At 40.5% G+C, this 20149-nt stretch overlaps 1 protein-coding gene across 22 annotated transcripts in view; it reads right to left on the bottom strand.

Annotated features, from left to right (window-relative positions):
• The window catches only part of MAP4 (microtubule associated protein 4), a 170900-nt gene that overhangs the window by 18756 nt on the left and 131995 nt on the right, over positions 1–20149 (bottom strand). The gene's annotated exons all lie outside the window — the stretch shown is intronic.

Below are 20149 nucleotides of genomic sequence, written 5' to 3'. Positions count from 1 at the left end.
AGCTTCAACATGCTCCCCCCAAAAAAACAATAAGAAAAGTTAAAAGGCAAATGATAAACGGGAAAAAAGCACTGAACTACTATTACATGAACTACTCCTGCAAGTCAACCAACTCCTATAAAGGCGAACAACCTACTAGGAAAATGGCCAAAAAACATGAACACAGTTTACAGAAAAATACAAATCACTTTTCAAACTATGAAAAGATATCCAATCTTTAAGAGGAATGAGATGCTATTTCTAACCTAACATATTGTCAAAAGTCCTAAAATTTCGAAGTAGCTGCTCGGGATAATGTGAGGACATACACTGCTGGGAAGTGTGTAAAATGGTACAAATCATATGCAGGGCAGTCTAGCAGTGTCTCTGAAAATTACAAGTGCAGATAAATTCTAATCCAGAAATTCAACTTCTGGAAATTTATCTTAGCGATATACTCACATACCTGCAAACTAGCAAATGTGTAAGGTCTTTCACCAGAGCATTGTTTCTAGAAGCAAAGAACTGAAGCAACCCATAAGTCTGTTAACTGAAAACTGGTTAAAGCATATGGCAGAAATATCAGTGTAATCTCTGAATCTGCAAAAGTAAACCATGACTGATAGGGAATGATCTCTACTAAGTGAAAAGAAAAGCAAGGCACAGAACAGTAGGTATAACGTGAAACCATTGTCTAGAAAAGAAAATACGCTTCTACTGAAAACACACTTGCACATGCATTTTAAAAAATCTTTGGAAGGATGATGACGATGAGACAAAACAACGGTGACTTGATTTGGGGGTGTGGTGGAAGATCAGGCACAAAACTGGGAAGGGTAGCAGGCTTTACTTTAAACCTTTCTGTTTTGAAGTAAAGATTGACAGGAAGTTACAAAGAAATGTACAGGGTGGTTCTGTGTACCCTTCACCAATGTCCCCCAATGACATCCTGCATAACTGTAGCACACTGTCAAAACCAGAAAGCTGATATTGGTACAATCCACAGAGCTTAATAGATATTTCCAGTTTTACATGCATTCATGTGTGCGTGCACACGTGCATGTGTGCATGCGTACGTGTGCGAGTATGTAAGCACTGCTATGCTATTTTGTCACGTGTAGCTTTATGCAACCACTAAGAATCAAAACACATTAATTGTTCCATTACCATAGAGCTCCCTCATGTTACCTTCTTTATAGCCACCCCATTCCCTCTCTCTTTCTAATCCCTTAATCTCTGGAAGCTATTAATCTGCTTGCCATCTCTAAAATATTATTTCAAGAATATTATATAAATGGAATCATACAGTGTACTACTTTTTGTACCTGGCCTCTTTCACTCAGCACAATGCTTCTGAGGTGTATCCGTGATGTGCAGGAGCAGTCCATGGTGTGGCTGTACCACAGTTTAACCATTCACCTCCTGTAGGACATTTTGGTGGTATCTGGCTGTTTGCTATTATAACTACAGCTGCTATGAATATTTATTACAGGCTTTTGAATAAGATAGTTTCACTGTTACTGTATGGAAATTCAATTGTTTCTTACATGTTAATAGTGTAACCTTAATATCCTGTGACCTTAACAAACTCACTAATTAGTTCTAGGGATTTTGAGGGTAGATTCCTTGGAATTATCTACAGAGACGATCATCTCATCTACAAATAGAGCCAGATTTTTTTCTTACTTTGCAACCTACATGCCTTTTATTTCCTTCTCTTGCTTTATTGTGCTAACCAGAACCTCCAGTACTATGGGTTTTTTTGTTTGTTTTTTTCACATTTTAAAGCTCTTTACTGGAATATAATTGCTTCACTGTTGTGCCAGTTTTTGCTGTACAACAAAGTGTATCATCTTTATTTATACATATATCCCCATATCCCCTCCCTCCTGCGATTCCCTCCCACCCTTCCTATCCCAGCCCTCCAAGTAATCAGCCATCATCAAGTTGACCTCCCTGTAGTACTATGTTAAATAAGAGGGACGAGAGCAAGTATCCTTGCCCTGTTCCCAACTCTGGGTGAAAAACATGCTGTCTCTCACTATGTCAGCTGTAGGGGTTTTGGAGATGCTCTTTATCAAGTTGAGGAAGTTCTCCTTCTATTCTTTGATGAGAGTTTATAACGAATGGGTGCTGGATTATGCTGAATGAATTTTATGCATTTATGATTTTTCTTCTTTAGACTTTTGATTTAGATTACACTGATTGGTTTTTGATTATTGAACCAGGCTTGCCCACCTGCAATAAATTCCATTTGGCTGTTGTGTATCATCATCTTAATACACTGCTGAATGGGATTTGTTAATCTTTTGTTTAAAATTTTTGCATCTAAGTTCATGGGAGATATCAGCCTGTAGTTTGTTTGGTACTGTCTTTGTCTGATGTTGGTTATCAGGATAATATGGACTTCATAAAATGAGTTAAGAAGTGTTCCTTCCTTATATTTTCTGGCAAAGAATGTGTAAAATTGGTGTTAATTATTCTTTAAATGTATGGTAAAATTCCCCACTGAAACCATCAGAAGCTTTCTAATTAAAAATTCGATTTCTTGGGCATATACCCAGACAAAACTATAACTTGACAAGATATATGCACCCCTACATTCACAGCACTATTTACAATAGCCAAGACATGGAAACAACCTATATGTTCAACAGATGAATGGATAAAGAAGTGTGGTGTATATATATATACAATAGAATATTACTCAGCCGTAAAAAAGAATGAAATAATGCCATCTGCAGCAACATGGATGGACCTAGAGATGATCATACTAAGTGAAGTAAGTCAGAAAGAGAAAGACAAATATCATATATCACTTATATGTGGAATCTAAAATATGACACAAATGAACACATCTACAAAACATAAACAGACTCACAGACACAGAGAACAGACTTGTGACTGCCAAGGGGGAGGGAAGGATTGGGAATTTGGGATTAGCAGATGCAAACTAGTATATAGGATGAATAAATGAGGCCCTACTCTAGAGCACAGGGACCTATATTCAATATCCTGTGATAAACCATAATGGAAAAGAATATGAAAAAGAATGTATATATATATATGTGTAACTGAGTCACTTTGCTTGTACAGCAGAAATTAAAACACTATTGAAAATCAACTATACTTCAATAAAATTAAAAAATTCAGTCTCATTAATAGCTATTTGGTTACTTATTTCATTGTAGTTGAGTTACGGTAATTCATGGGTTAAGGAATTGGTCCTTTTCTTCTAAGCTATTGAATTTGTGAGGGTAAAGGTGCTCCTAGCATTCCCCTATTATGCTTTTAATGTCTGTAGTGATATCCCATGTTCCTGTTATTGGTTGGTTGTGTCTCTTTTTTCATCTTTGTCACTTTTACTTTGGATTTATTTTGTTCTTTTTTTAGTTTCAGAGTGTTGATGTTGGATCTTTCTTCTAACGTAAGTACTGGTGCCACAAATTCCCCTCTTTGTACTGCTATAGCTGCATTTCATAAATTTTGATATGTTCTTTTTTTTTTTCTTTTTCTTTTTGGCTGTACCACACAGCTTGTGCTATCATCCCTGGAACAGGGATGGAAGCCCTGGCCCTGGCAGTCAAAGCGCCAAGCCCTAACCACTGGACCTCCAGGGATTTCCTGATATATTCATTTTCTTTCAGTTCATTGTATTTTAAAAATTTCCTATGAAAACTTCCTCTCTGACCCATGGATTATTTAGAAGTGTACTGTTAATTTCTGTTTGAAGATTTTTCTATGGTCTTCCTATTATTGGTTTCTAATTAATTCCACTATGGTCAGACAATCTATTCTGCGTGATTTCAATCGTTTAAATGCACTGAAGTTTGTTTTATGACCCAGGATCCATCTTGGCGCATATTCCATGGGCACTTGAAAAGAATCTACAAACAATAAAAGCTGGAGAAGGTGTGGAGAAAAAGAAACCCTCTTACACTGTTGGTGGGAATGTAAATTGATACAGCCACTATGGAGAACAGTATAGATGTTCATTAAAAAACTAAAAATAGAACCAGCATCTGACCAGCAATCCGACTACTGGGCATATACCCTGAGAAAACCATAATTCAAAAAAACACATGAACCCCAATGTTCACAGCAGCACTATTCACATTAGCCAGGACATGGAAGCATCCTAAATGTCCATTGACAGATGAATGGATAAAGAAGATGTGGTACATACATACGATGGAATATTCCTCAGCCATAAAAAGGAACAAAACTGGGTCATTTGTAGAGATGTGGATGGACCTAGAGTCTGTCACAGAGAGTGAAGTAAGTCAGAAAGAGAAAAACAAATATTGTATATTAATGCATATATGTGGAATCTAGGAAAATGGTACAGATGAACCTATTTGCAGGGCAGGAATAAAGATGCAGACATAGAGAACGGAAGGGTGCACACAACGGGGGAAGGGGAGAGTGGGATGAATTGGGAGATTAGGACAGACATATATACACTACCATGTGTAAAACAGATAGCTAGTGGGAACCTGCTGTGTAGCACTGGGAGCTCAGCTCAGTGTCCTGTGATGACCTAGATGGGTGGGATGGGGGGGGGGGGGGTGGAGGTTCAAGAGGGAGGGGATATATGTATACAAACAGCTGATTCATTTCATTGTACAGCAGAAACACAACACTGTAAAGCAATTATATTCCAATTAAAAAAAAAAAGAATATGCATTCTGTTGTTAGGTGAAGTTTCTGTAAATGTCAACTGGACGCTGCTGTTTGGTGTTATTGTTAAATCCTTCTCTATCTTTACTAATACTCTGTCCAGTAGTTCTATCAACTGCTTACAGTGGGATGCAGACGCCCCCAATGATAATTATGGATTTGTCTACTTCTCCTTTCAGCTCTACTAGTTTTTTTCATTGTATTTTGAAGCTCTATTTTTTTGGGTACATGTACCTTTATAAATGCTATGTCTTCTTGGTGGATTAATCCTTTTTCTTTGCTCTGCAGTCCACTTGGTCTGATAATAATATAGCCACTTAAAAAAAATTAATGTTAACATGGTATCTTCTCCATCATTTTACTTTCAACCTACCTATGGCCTTATGTTTGACATGCATTTCTTGTAGACATCATAAACTTAGGTTATTAAAAATAAACCTCCTTTTCCCATCTTTTAAGTGTAGTATTTAGATTACTTGTATTTAAAGTAATTATTGATATGTTAGGGCTTATGTCTGCCACTTTATGGTTTTTTATTTCTGTTTGTTCCCTCTGTTTCTCTTGCCTTCCTGTGGGTTACTTGAACATTTTTTAAAATCCCATTTGATTTTCTAATGTTTGTGAGTATACCGCTGTGCGCACTTTCCCTGGTGGTTGCTTTAGGTATTACAACATATGTATCACTGGTATCAATGTTACACTACTTTGGGTAAATTACTAAAAACTTACTTCCATTTAGGATCTTTTACCCTCCCTGCTTTTTAAACATAATGTCTTAAATATTTCCTTTTCATACACTGTGTACCACACTGAAGGGTATTATAATTTTTGCTTCAACCATCAAATATGATTTTAAAAATTCATGAGGATAGTCTACTATATTTATCCCTATTTTTACCAGTTCCATTACTCTTTCATCTCTGAAACTCCAAGCCTCCTTCTTCTCAGATCTTATCTTTTTGGAGTGTTTCCTTTAGCCATCCTATAAGGGTATCTCTACTAGCAACAAATTCTCTTAGTTTTCCTTTAGGAATGTTATTATTTTCCCTATTCCTTAAGGATAGTTTTACCAGATAAAGAATTTGCAGTTGACTGTTCTTTTAGCACTTAAAAAATGTTGTGCCACGTTCTTGTGCTCTCCATGGTTTCCGATAAGAATCATACTGTCATTTGAATTGCTGTTTCCCTACAGATAACGTATCATTTCTCTCTGGTTGTTTTTGTTGTTGTTTTGTCTTCAGTTTACAAAAGTTTAATTATATGTCTTGGCATAGATTTCTTTGGGTTTTTCTATTTAAGGTTTGTTCAGTTTCTTGAATCTGTAGGTTCATGTCTTTTGACAAATTTGGGAAAATTTTCATTATTTCTTCAAATAGTTGTTTAGCCTCATATTCTTGCTCATCTACTGGGATTCCAATGATCCAAATGTTAGACCTTTTGTTATTGTTCCGGAAGTCTCTGAGGAGCTTTACTTTTTTTTAATTAAAGTCTATTTGTTCAGACTGAATAAACTGCATTGATCTGTCCTCAAGTTCACTGATTATATTCTGTGACATCTCTAGTCTACTATTAAGCCCATTAGACACATTTTTTTACTTTGGTTATTATATTTTTCCTATCTGTAATTTTCCATTTAGTCCTTTTTTTATATAACTTCTATTTTTTTGCTGAGACTTTCTAGTTTTCCATTTGTTTCAAGAGAATTCATAACTTCTTATTGAAGCAATTTTATGATGGATTTTAAAAAGAGATTTTAAAATCCTATTTGTATGTTAGCAGGTAATCAACTGTTTAAATTTAGTGTGCAGGTAGTTTCAATAACAATTTAGTTCCCAGGGGCCTTGCAATGCAATTCTGGCCTGTTGTATTTTTCTGGTTCCATAAGGCTGTCACTCAATTCCTGCTGGTACTGCCTGCAAGGGCTGAAGGCACTTCCCTGGGACAGATGGTTTCTCTAGGTGGGGGGGTGAGGGATGCTTGGGGGGGTGAGGGATGCTTGTGCGGGTGAGGGATGCTGGACCCATGGAATGCAGCCTTTCTCCAGGCCTGTTCTGTGGCTGCCTGATGCTGGCAGACTTTCTGTTTTGATGCCACTGGGAGCAGGCTGAGGAAAGACTGTAGCAGGAAACCTGCCTACCTCTCCTTCTGCTACTGGGTAGAAGGCTGGAAGACACCAGGTCCAGAGGTGCTGCTGGAGCTGTCACCTGGTGGGGACAGTGGATGAGCTTCCCTGCGAATGTGGGTGGATCAGGCCAGCAACTGCTGCCAGGTGAGACGTGCACAACAGGTAGGCCATGATGACCTCTGCTGACACTGTACCTGCAAGAGGACTGAGCCTACCACTGCTGCTGGATATGGGTAGGGAAACAGGGCTTCCCTCTTCCTGGTCTTCTGGAAAAAGAGAGTTTTTCTTTCCTTCTTTTTGACTTTTCTTCTTTTATCTACGCTTGCTGGTGATTCCAGGTTGTAGACACTCTCCAGTGCCTAGACTCAGACACATGAAAGATTAAAAAGAAAACCCAGGGAACTCACCAGAACTTCCTCAAGTCCTGAGCCCTACCCAGCCCGCCCTCTTCCTTCTACCTTTCAGATTCCTTTTCTGATTATCTGGTGCATTCTTTCCAGAGTATTTAGCTGTATTTAGAAAAGAGGAACAGGAAAAAGTGAATCAATGTCACCTTCTCTTGGTAGGAGATTTTCTAATGTATAGCGTTGTGTACTTTTTGATATTTGAAACCATATCCATTTCTAATCAAAAATGGAATTTTTTTAGTTTTAAAAATATGAATTTGAACTTGGTGTACCTCAAAATAAATAAATAAATAAATAGATAGATAGATAGATAGATAGATAGATAGATAGATAGGTAGGAAAAAAAAAATGAAGAAAGAAAACCACCACCACCATGCAAGGTATTGGTAACACCTTTGTTTCAGAGCTAGCTGAAAGAACATTTCACCAAAAAATATGAAGAAAGAAAACCACCACCACCATGCAAGGTATTGGTAACACCTTTGTTTCAGAGCTAGCTGAAAGAATATTTCACCAAATTTCTGACTCGTTGCCACTGGCCTCAGACCACCATGAACATTTTTCAATAAGCAAAGGATTTTTCAGCAAACATGAACACTTCATGAAGTCTCACTGCTTATGATATAAACATACAGCATCTCAACCTGTACAAGTAAATGTCACCCAATGAAAAACGCCTGACTGTCGCATAAGCAGAAACCACAGTCTCCCTCCCAGATGGCGCTTCTCACCATGACCCTCCTTCTCTGCCTCCGGGGTATTTACCAGCCAACTGCCAGAGACCACCACCCAAATGTCCCTAAAGTTCCACAAAAGGATGTTCAAAAAGAACACATAACCACTCTACAAAACCGCTCCCTTCTGTTGGATCTTTCCATTATTTGTACTACTACTTGCTGGAAAACCCAGGCTCAAAATCACAGCATCATCTTCAACTCCTCTCTCTCTCTCTCTCATCTTCCATACCCAGTTTTCAAGTCCAGTTGATTTCACCTCTCTTATACTTCCCCTATCATGTGCTCAGTAGTTCACCTTTTACTACTATATGAATCCAAATGTCACCATGGGATGCTCTGCCTTCAGTCCTTTGTTTTCCAGTTTATCTTATCTACTGGAAACAGGTGAATCTTCCCAAAGTCAACTTTGGGCCAGTTTATTTATTGCCATAAGCAGTCAGGACAGTTTTTTTTGAAACGTGGGAGTAAGGTTTAAACATCTCAGGGGGCAACTAAGCTTGGGTTCCAAAGAGATCTGTTTATTTCGAGATTGGTTATCGCATTATTTCTTGCCACATTTGTATAGATGGCTTTGGCATATCTGCTCAATCCACATTCTTCTCCAGAGGAGCCCCAGATGAAGTGGGCAGCTCAAAATGGCCAAGATTGGTGAAGAAGGCTTTGGTACTCTGACACACGGGTGACTGGACCAAGATGAGACAATAAGATATATCTACTCATTTCCCTAAAAGAAAGAAAATATGAAAACTATAGTCAAGCAACCTTCGGTGCCTGATATAAAGTAGCATAAAGTAGGACACAGAACCCAAAACCATGGCAACCAATGTTCTGCGCAGACCAGTCACAAAGAAAGCAAAAAGTGAGAGATGGCAGAGAAAGGTTTCCAGAAGGAAAGAGAATGGAACACACAATCATGGTGAAGCAGAGGTCCTAAGAGAGAGACACAATGGCTGTCGCTGGGCTACACTTCCTGCAATTGGATTCTGAGGTTGCCTGTCAATAAATACCTTTTTAAATTTGAGTTCCTATGAGTGTGTTTCTGTTCTTTGAAACTAAATAATCATTAAGAGAAGCCCCACAAATACTCGTCATTGTTCTTTTACCTAATGTGAGCTGTCTGAGCTTCATACCTTTGCCTGGCTTTCCCTCCACATTGTTAGGCTTCCAAGGCCACTTCCTCCAAAACTTCTCATGATTCACAACTTTCTCACACAATCCTACCCCTCGACCCCTGCCCACCCCAACCAGATCACGAGCCGCTTGAAGATAAGGACAATATCCAGTGCCTAGGTATGCTGGCATAGGTATGCTGGATAGGTATGTTGAATAATGAATCTTTAAATAGCTTTATCTACACAGAGGTTAGCAGTCAGCATTCAAACATGTATTAGGTGAACAGATCAGTGAGGTTTGTCAGTCATCTGACATTTTTTTCCTACCAGCATGAACTTCTGCTGGGGTGAACTAGGACAAACTTGTTCTAAAATAAACATCTTTACTCATTACCACCTGGAAGGTATACGGCACTGAACTGGGCACCTGGGGATCAAGAAAAAAAAGATAAGACCATTCTATCCAGGAGGACCTTACAGTTCTGTCACAGTTAGAATGAAGCAACAGCACAGAACACCTGAATCTTATCATCTTGGGGTCGTAAGAATACATGGAGGAAATATGTCGCTTCTTTGCCCATCTCTATTAAAAACAAAAACAAAAACAAAAGCCATCCACAAACTTGTCAGTCTTCAAGGGTCCTTTCCACTTACCCTTCCCCTAGAAAATACCACTTCTAATATTAAGAAAAAAATGGGTAAAACATCTTTGTAAAAATGTACTGAGAGGTATAAATACTAGAGGAAACGGTCCCTAGGAAAAGAGGCTATTTTTATAACAACCAAAACACATATTTTAAATCTCCAATAACTAGCTTGTGAATCATGGTCCTTTGTGTTCAAATTGGACTCAGAGGAAAACAAGCCTTTGTAGACCACCAACAATAAGACCCGTGGGGGGCTGGGGGTGGGGAAGAGAAGAAAGGGCCAGGAAGAAAGACACGGGGCAGCCACAAGGACCACAACATTTAGCTGTTTATTAACCACAAGTCTCTCCACTCTCCACTTTCCCTTTCTTCCCCTTCTCCCCTAAATCCTCCTAACACACATACACAGAGAGAAAACTTGAAGCAAGACTGGGTCAAACATGAAGAACAGGAAAAGAATATTAAATAGCCAGCTTTAAAAGGCTCTTTTTCAGCTCGAACAAAAGTAAAACGATCTCAAAAGCAAAATGGAAAACAAAGCTCGCACCCAGACTGCGCTACTTAATGAGAGGAGGTCAGTGCTGATAAAGCCATTGTGAATCCACACTGTGACAGATTTTCAAGCAAGGAAATCAATCAGGTGTGATTGGATGATTTAGGGCTCGGGAATCATCTGGTTCAAACCAACAGGCAGCTGAGGGGTGGGAGGATGGGGGGGTTGCGGTGGGTAGGGTGATGTGAGGTCAAGTAAGGGGCTTTATGTCTCATGCCCACCCCTCTCTGACCCCAATCGGCCCACGCCCTCAGTCCACACCATCTGTCACGCCAGCAGACATGCAGGTTGATCCAGCCAGAGTCATTCTGTGCACTCTCTCACCTCACTCCCCCCAACCTTTCGATGCAAGGGAATTCAGCTTCCCTGGGGCAGTCACAGACTCCTAGCAGGAAAGAGCTACCTAATGCTCCTGCCGGTAATCTGTCACTTTGGTTCCTTCCTTGCTGTCTACTTGTTCCCCATGGAGGCAAAATTTAGAAACATACCATCACGTGGGGTCTCTTCACACAGGAATGATGGAGGGCTCTGGGTTGCAGTGGCCTCGATTTCCTCCTTCCCTGCCAGAACCGTCTGTCCTGGCTGTTTCTCAGCTCCCCGGCAAACTTGGGAGCATGAATCCGCTCTTGTTTCACTAGCACCTTCTTGTCCCTTTTCCTTGCTGCTTACTTCAGGAATCTGCTCCAGCTTACCATGGAGATAGAACCCAGCAGTGCCCAGCTCCCTCTTCCCAGAGCCGCTGCTGTTGCTGAAGTGCGTCAATTCTCTCTTCTTGGCCACTGGTTCCTCACAGTGGAAAGGAGGTATCTCTTCAGTAGCCAGAATGGGCAGTTCTCCAGGGTTCAATTTGTGGCTGGCTGTCTGTTCCTCAGCCACTGTCATGGAGCGTCTAATGGCAGGAGCCCCTAGTTTTTTGGGTGTGGGACTCGGCACTGGGCTACTGGTGAGGGGTAGCAGGCCAGAAGAAAGCTCTTCTCGGGCGGCGGGAAGTTCAGGATACTTATCTGCAAGGTTGATGGCCAGAGGGACTGAGAGGTGAGAGCACTCAGACAGGGCCCGGCGCATCGCCTTTTTGTGCTGGGGGGCTTGGTCAAGCAAAGCCCCCTCCTCGGTAGAATTTAATTTCTCCAACTCCTTATCGTGGTCTTTGATATGAGAGCTGGCATTCAAATATTCCGGGGTGAACTCGACCCTAGTGGTTGGTGGAATGGCAGTGGGTGAGTGCTCAGCAGTGGGGGCTGGGTGGGCTCCAGCCACCGGCAGTGAGGACTCACGTTCGAGCTGCCCAGAGCAAGCACCTGCCACCCCAATCACCCGGCAGCCAGCAGGGATGCCATTCTCCTTTCCTTGAGTTCCTTCCCTTGAGTGCTGAGGGCCTTGAACCACTGACACTGGATGAAAGTTGGGGTTCCAAACACTGGTTTCCTGCTCCTTAACATACAGGGTGGGCATGTCAGCAGCCCCAGGGAAATCCAGATCTGGCTGGCGCTCTGTCTCCGGCGCATTCTTCCCTGCCACTGTCCCCGGAACTGTAGTGGCTTTGTTTTTGTCTGGCTCTTCTCTGGGTCCCAGATGGAAGTCAGTCGTCTTCTGGTGCACTGAGTTCCCCTCCGAGGGATGGCAGGTGTCTGCAATCACATACCTGCTTGCAAGGTGACCCGAGGTGGCTTGATACGCCTTGTCCTGTGCTTCAATGCCGAGCTCTTTGTCTAGCTTCCCCTCAAAGAAGCAGAGCTTATTCTGCTCCAGGAAGCTGGCATTCTTCACAAGCCCGTCTTTCAGCTGCCCGTCCATGCTGACATTCAGCCCGATCTCATTCAGCTTGCCCTCTGTCCTCTGCCACTCAAACCCAGCTTGGCTCATTTTTCTCGGGGAATCCACCCGGCACTGTGCAGGCTGGCCCTGACGGAGATGGCTGGGAGCGGCAGTGCGCGAGGCTGCCTGCCTGTGTGAGAGCGACATCGCCTCTTCCACTGCTCTCCCCCCTCGCTCCTGGAGCTCTAACACCACCTACGATCACAGAGCTGGCAGTGACATCACACCGAGTCCCCAGCATTCATGACTAAACCTTTCCCCCAACACTCCTCTCTCCTCAAGCAGCTGGGTGCTAAATGTATTTACTAGTGTGAAAGGAATGAAGGAAGAAAGAAGGAATGAATGAAAGAGAAAACAAGGAACCTGTGCCTTTCTGCACAATCGAATGCCACTGTTAAACTGAAAATGTAGTTTCCTGTTAACTGGCACTCTGTTTAGATCTGCAATTTAAAAAGTGGGATGGTGCTAATCTGGGTACTGAGGATAGTAATGATGCCAACTTTCACCTTTCACGGATATAGACACATGTATACCCACACTCTCGCTTATGTGACACTACGCCCACGCTTCCACAGTCACCCACTCAAAAAACTGTTTTAAAAATAAGACTCATTTGCCAGTCCTCAGCCATAACCCTTAAAGAACAATGACTCCAAAAAATTGCTCAAAATTTCACTTAAAAAACAAACAAACCTTAATGTAATATCAAAATTGGAGGCATTCATTTCTCAGAGGAAGAGTATGTTTACTGTCATAACAACTTATCAAATTCACTTGAAAACTAACTTGAGTGAGTCCCCAAAGCCAAGTGAGAGCTCCATGTGCAGCTCTGTATTGTGCACGAGTCTAATAAGCAGTTCATTTAAAGATTTCAATCATCAGCATTTTGGGGACACGTACCCAAGTTTGTAAGACACTCGTGTGACAATATATCCTCGTACTTTTACTCCTGCCCCTGTTCCCTCTTGGTTCCTTGGACAAGCTGCGTCTCTCCCTCCTGCACCAGCCCTGCTCTTTCCAGCCTGCTGCTCACTTAGTTGCCACGGGAACACACTGGAGCAGTGCATCTTCCTCTGACTTCCAGGGCTTAGGGACCCTGGCAATCTGTGGCTTGGGGTTTTAGCTGCCCATCAGGGCCCACTGCCCCTCTTTGATTCAGCATAGTCCTTTGTTGCCCTGAACTTTGAATTTACAAACTGTATATTCAGAACGGAGGGACCCACAAGAGAAAATTCTTGAAAAGAAAAATTACACTGAAAGGATAGGAAAAACTCTGCCTTGAACAAAGCTGATTTTTGTTGCCTAGCCTGTAAGTCACTGAATGAACTAACGTAGAATATTCTGAAATAGTCTATCAAGAATACAAGAGATGTCTTTCTCCAAGATGAAGAAAAGTTAGGCTAGTTTTTAAAAAGCCATTTGCCATCAACTGCAATGACTTGAATACAATTTTAAAATAATTTTAGAAAAAAAGGGCAAGTTAAGATTGTTCTATCTTTGGTCTATAAAATGTAAAGAGATTACCAAGGCCCAGCCCAAGAAAGCTTCCTTAACTAGAGCCTCTGTCCCCATTACTCACCTTTTCTACTTACTATTCTTACCTTTCACATAATTTACTCAAGTTCCCATCTAGAGTGCAGGAACCAGCCCTACTATGCTTCCAGCACCAGCATCAGTACCTAACACAGAGCTACGTTCATGGTCAGGAGTGGCAGTGCTGCCATGCTGGAAAAAATGTGAATTCAACCTCTGTCCTGAACGTAAACTTAACTCGTACACACCTCTCCTTCCTCTTGATCTTAAGTAGCTTAGCAGCAATACATGCACAACAGAGGTTCACTCCGAGAAGCCAGGGTCACCTTACTCTACAGCAAGGCTCTCACCAAGGAAAAGCAAGCAAGGGTGTGTAACAAAATGAAGAATGAAGGCGGTGCCAGGAGGGTCATGATTCTAACTAGTGATGGGAAAAAATAAAAGATAAGTCTTGGGTATAGAAAGGCTTGGTGATCAAACATAGTCAAATTTTAGCTTTCAAAGAATGGGGAAGGTATGTCTTATTCCTTAGCAACCTTCTGTTACTATTTTCCATTTGCAAGTGAACTTACATTTATGTTGCTGTCCTGTTACAGCGCTCAGCACGGGTAAGCATCCCTCCATGCTGCTTCTGAGTGGGCAAGCAGGTCCTCCTGCTTCACTAAGAAAACGAGGAGATCCAGAGGCTTTCACAGAGGGGCGGGGAAAGAGTGGCTTATAGTCTGATTACACTATTGCTTTGCAACACATACCAAGGAAGAGATCACACGGGACAAGAATTAATGTGTTTATTTCTCTCCCAAAGAGATGGCTGCTACCTGGATGGCAAACAATGAAAAAAAGTCCAGTACAGGATAATAAGTAAAACCTGAGGATGACCCTGTCAGTGTCCTGGCCCAATTCAGAATTATACCGTCTCACTCAGGAACGCACATTCACCCACAGGGGACAGCTGCATCAAGGAAATCAAACCTCCCCAGTCACTGTGATATTTTATCAAGTTGGTGGATGAGGAACTTACATGAAGTCTTAAAAGGCTGAGCATGCCCAGGTAAAAAGAAACGTACTTAAGAACCTGAAGACTTGGGGGGAGTCAAGGAAGGGAGGGAATACGGGGATATGTGTATAAAAACAGATGATTGAACCTGGTGTACCCCCCAAAAAATAAGAAATAAAAAAAATAAAATAAAAAAAGAGTAAAAAAAAAAAAGAACCTGAAGACTTAAATTCTAGACTCAGTTGCCACTAGAATTCCTTGCCTCTGGTTCTATTCCTACTTATTCAGAACTCACAGAAATGTCACCTACTCTGTAAAGTCTCCTAGACCCCCAAACTCCCAACCTGAATCCTTAATATTTTCACAGAATTATACTTGTTCTACTTCTTCTTAGCATTTGGAAACTACACCATAACCTCTTCCTTATGTGCCTTTCCTGGAAGCTTCTAGGAGGCAGGAAGAAGACCTGCTCACCTATGCTATGCAGACGACCAGCATAGTGCTTGATACAGTGCTTCAGTAGGTTCTCAAAAAACTTTTGCTCAAGGAGGGATGGACAGATTCCTTTCACAGACTTCTATCATTTGACCTGATCTCTCCCATCATTAAAGTCATCTAGACAGGTGCCGATCTGGAATGTCCTTTGGGCTGAAGGTTTTTAAGTTCCATTCTGTCTGAAGTGCATGGACTCCCACGTGTCTGGTCAGAAGGTGACCTCTAAGCCTCCTTTATCAGACTGTGTAACAACTTGTCAAGCTTCCAAGGGCTGTAGCACAGCCTGCAGGTCTCTGATTTCAGCAGATGCACTGGTGGATGTTTCTGTTTTTGCCTTGTGCCTTGAGCCAGTACTCAACCTGTTCAGGGCCTTGGTTTTGATATGCTCCACAACTGGTTTCTCTGCATTCTTTCAGTTACCAAGGCAACAAAGCTACTTTCCACATTGATCAAATGTTCCCTGTTACTGTCTCCAGGAAACAATTTCTAATAAATTATCATTACAATGAAAGTCAATAGGTCTACTGATTACAATGATGGATGACACTATTTACTAATAAAAGCTGAAGATTGTGAAGCTGAAATCTAGGTTCTTACCTGGAAGTAAATGATACTTGTGTTTATATGTAAATACACATGTATGCAAAAACATTTCAAAACCATATACTACTAAATTTTAGAAACATTTCTTAGGGGCTTCCTAGGTGGCGCAGTGGTTAAGAATCCGCCTGACAATGCAGAAACATTTCTTAGTACATGTTTACCTCAAGAAAATCGTGATTCTTCCTGATTAACTTTCAAAAGTTGGGAAGCAGACAGAATGAAAAAACTGAAGCTAGTAATCTGATTTATGTGACCCTTGATTATGTGAAATTCATTTACCAGGACCCACAAAATGGAGGCTGCCCCCATGGCCTGGCCCACAAATTTAAATCTAAGTCAGCCTGCACTTAGGGGAAGCACCTCACTGTCAAGGAAACCTAAAACACACCAAACACAATCCTCCAACTCAGCTTCAGCTAGCTCACCTTACCCTAGAAAATAGGACCTGCTAGCCTTATAAGGAAACCCCAGGTCTCCTAGCCAGTCATGCCCTATTTCCCCCAGCTGCCACTTAAAACGCTCTATAAAACTCACTCTTGCCCAGAATCCCTGGGTAAGGGCAGCCCACTGCTCTCCGCTGTACTCCCCCATCCATGGATTGTTCTCCCTTAAGTAATGGACATCAAACTCATTACTAAATTGCATTATTGTTGTCATTTAACAGGATAAAGCATTAAAATGCTTACAGATGCAAAGTCCCCCAAGAAGTACAACTTGGAAATTCCAGGCCTTTGAGTACTGAGCCTAGCATAGCCTCCCTGAAAAAGATAAGAGATTCATTCAAGGAAACTAGGTAAAAGCCCAACCCCCTCTGGCAATTACCTCCAGTGTAAAGTCTAAGATCCTCTGTTCATGGAGGTACACAAGATTCTCAAGACCCTTTAAGAGCTTACCTTCCTTTCTCCCCAGTTTTGTCTCAAAATGTTTCTCCCTGCTCCCCAAATGATGTATATGCCAGTCCCACCCAAATGCTTGCTACTCCTCAAATATTCCATGCACCTCTACTTCACTATGCCTCTATGCAGTCTACCCCCTGGAATGCCTTTCCCTGCTTATCAGCTGTTCAAACATCCAGACCACCAAATGTCACCTCCTCCAGGAAGCTTTCTTTTGCTCTCCTAAGAGGACTTAGTTACTTTCTGCTCTGTATTCCCGCAGCAAATAGCTCATACTTCTATTATAGAACTTCTCTCACTAGAGTAAAATTATCTGTTTATGTGTTTATCTCCCCACTCTGGAATATTTGAGGAATAAAGGATGTGTCTTCTTAATCTACCCTTAGAATGTGGAAATAATGTGTTTGTTGAACGAGTGAATGAATGAACTAAATACTAAAAAATCCAAATCATGTTGACTGTCCACTATTTGCAGAGCAATAAACAATGTTTATATGACAATCAGATTTTTATCTAAACTTATACAAATTACATCATTGCTAAATAGTTTAAAAACTAGCAATTTCAATCTGCTCACAGCTGAGATGACCTACTTAATGTTACAGGTAAAAATAAGAATGGAAGTCCGCTCTACTGTTCACTTCATATTTTAAAGAAGTAAAAATATCTGCAACACCAAAAGTCAGAAACAAGTTGCTTTTGCTTTTCATTTGCTTTCTGAATCCTCCAATGCTGTCAGCCAGAGGGTAAAAGTGAGGGGTAAGGAAGTATGAGGGGAAGAAATTCCTTTTAAAATAGAACAACCAGTATTTGCTGGACTCATCTCACAGAACATTTAGATGCTCTGGTTCAAACAAGGCAAACAGTAGCACAGAACTCTTCGAGAGTTAAAAGAGTTTAAGAGAGTGCTGAACATACCGTAAGTTTCAATAAATAACTATTTTTAGTTATGGAACATATAGAATTTCCCAGTAAACTTCATTAATATACAGCTAGTAAGAAGAAAACAAGCCAGAGAATGAGAGGCTAAGTGGGAAGAAAGCAATTAGGAAATGTCACAAATGGCACTACATTTACGATATTACCAAATGGGCACTTCTCCAGTTGTAAGACTGCAGTGAGCTCTAAGATTACAAATGATTTTTTCATCTGCTGAGCATATTTTATTTATGTATAAGGGCCTTGAAACTGTTAGGATTTGAGGTTTATAAATTACTTCAAGTTTCACACCAAGAGAATTTCCCACCATAAACTGCTATTCCCAGCTGTTGGAAGACAGCTGATGGGCTCAAGCAAACTGAAGAGAAAGAAATGAAGTCAGATAAAAGGGAGAGATGGCTCTCACTACAGCAAAGGAAAGGGCCTATCTATGGAGACCGTGATAACTGTCCCTCTCACAGAACATGCCAAGTGCACTGTCACTCACAGCTCTCCTTGGCTTCTTTCCAGGGGGGCAACTACTGTGGAGCCACTGCATATGCCAGAGTCCAGTAAGGACTGCCCTTTCAACCCTGCTCTTCCATGCACAAAACATATGGTCCCAAAAGAAGTCCTTTTCTGACAAGTTGAGCTCAGATTTCGTGAAGTATCTCAATGTTCCCTGCTTAGAACAACATGCGTAATATGTGAAGAAACCTTCTGTTAAAGTTTCCTTAAACTTTAGGCATGAAAAAAATAAGAGAAGAGGAATCATTAAGCTGGGAGAGACTTTAGCAGTATATTCACTTTCCCTACTTTCCAAGAAGATTAGCCTAGCTAAAGGTAACTCATTTATAATTCAAAATCTTTCGTCAGACATATATAGTAAAGCTCTATGCTGGGTGTTCGGCAGATCACATGGATAAATCACAGTCTCCACCTAGAGAATAAAATGCTAGACAGACTTAAAAGACCTAGATTCCAATCCTAAATTAGCCTCTGATTAGTTTACGTCTTCATGATGTGTCTCCATTTTCCAACTAGAAAAGTGCTTAGTTATAGAGCTTAGATATTAAAATTTTGAAAATTTAATTATTAAACATCAACCTTCATCTTTTTAAGAACCGAAAACTTCTGGAAGTTCCTCTGAGGTAAGAATGAGGAAAGCATGGGCCTTAGAGTCAGAAAGACTTGGGTTCAAATTCTTTTTCTGCCACTTCACTATCTGTGTGATCTTAACATGGAGAGCCTCCATTTTCTCACGTGTAAAATGGAGAGAATCCTTCAAAGTACTGTAGCGTGTGTGTGTGTGTACATGACTATCCACCTACCTATCTACAGACAACTAGACACTTAGTATTCACTCAATAGGTGGCAGTTGCTATTATTTTTATGGACACCACTAATAATATCTTTACTGTCTAAACCCTTGAAAACCATGGGCAACACCATCTGACCACAGGAGAGTTAACATGAATGATTTGAAGTGAGGAACAAAAATAAAGAAAAAAAATATACAAGATCTGCACAAAGAAAATATCAAAGAAAACACCAAGGAGGGACTAAGACACATAAACTTGAACACATGATATTATTGAACACGGCATGTGTTACATTGTTGGGTACGTTGTTACTTAGAGCAATGACAAAGGTGGCATTTCAGAGGGAGGTAAGAGTACACAAATATAGTGGGACAACCAAGTAATCACATCTCACATTTCATAAACAAAACATACACACACACACACACACACAGAGAAACAAATAAGCAAATTCTAGACTGATCAAAGATTAAAAATATGAAAACTTTAAAATATTTTTATAAATTCAGAGTAGGGATGGCTTTCATAAACGATAATAAAGGAAGTCATTTAAGAAATAAAACAAATTTATACCAAGTAATAATTTTTTACTTATTAGATTGGCACACCCTAACAAAAAAGAAAAACCACACTAGTAGAGAAAGTACAGGGGAACTGGTACTGGTCTATGCTCAGGGTGGGAGTATAGTTCTGGTGCATCTCTGTGAGGAACAATTTGGCAACATCTATCAAAAAGACACATATTCTTCAAATCAGAGGTTCTAATCCAGAATCCCTTTTTCTTATACAGATGTATTTGTATTAAGTATGTATGTATGTAAGTATGATATTCTGTATATACAAGATTAGTTTAGGCACCTTGCTTTTAATAGAAAAAGGAAAACACCTAAACGTTCATCAAAAAAAAAGTGGTAAAATACATTAGAGTATCTCCATACAATGAAATACTACACAGCTATTTAAAAAGACCAAGGCCCCTTTCTTTGTACTGGTTTGTAAAGATCTCTAAAATTAGGTTTACAAATCAAGGTACACATCAGTATGCATGATATATCTCACTTTTATAAAAATCAGGAAATATGTCATTGGTTCTTTACCCATAAGAATGTCTTACACATCCTTCCAGATAGTTTAACACTGGTTGCTTCTAGAGAGGGAAACTTGGATGGAGGTTAATAGAGGAAGGCAGGCTTACATTTTACTGCATATCCCTTTCTACCATGTGAATGCATTGACCTATTCAAAAATTAATTATTGAAAATTTTAATTTTACTTACCAAAATTTTAACTACAAAAAAAAAAAAAAAGTATAGATTGTCCTTAGGGAAAA

The sequence above is a fragment of the Hippopotamus amphibius genome, chromosome 13 (genome assembly GCF_030028045.1).
Source record: "Hippopotamus amphibius kiboko isolate mHipAmp2 chromosome 13, mHipAmp2.hap2, whole genome shotgun sequence".
NCBI classification, from domain to species: Eukaryota; Metazoa; Chordata; class Mammalia; order Artiodactyla; family Hippopotamidae; genus Hippopotamus; species Hippopotamus amphibius.
Note: the sequence above shows the minus strand (reverse complement) of the source record. Positions and strands in the feature narration are given on the sequence as shown.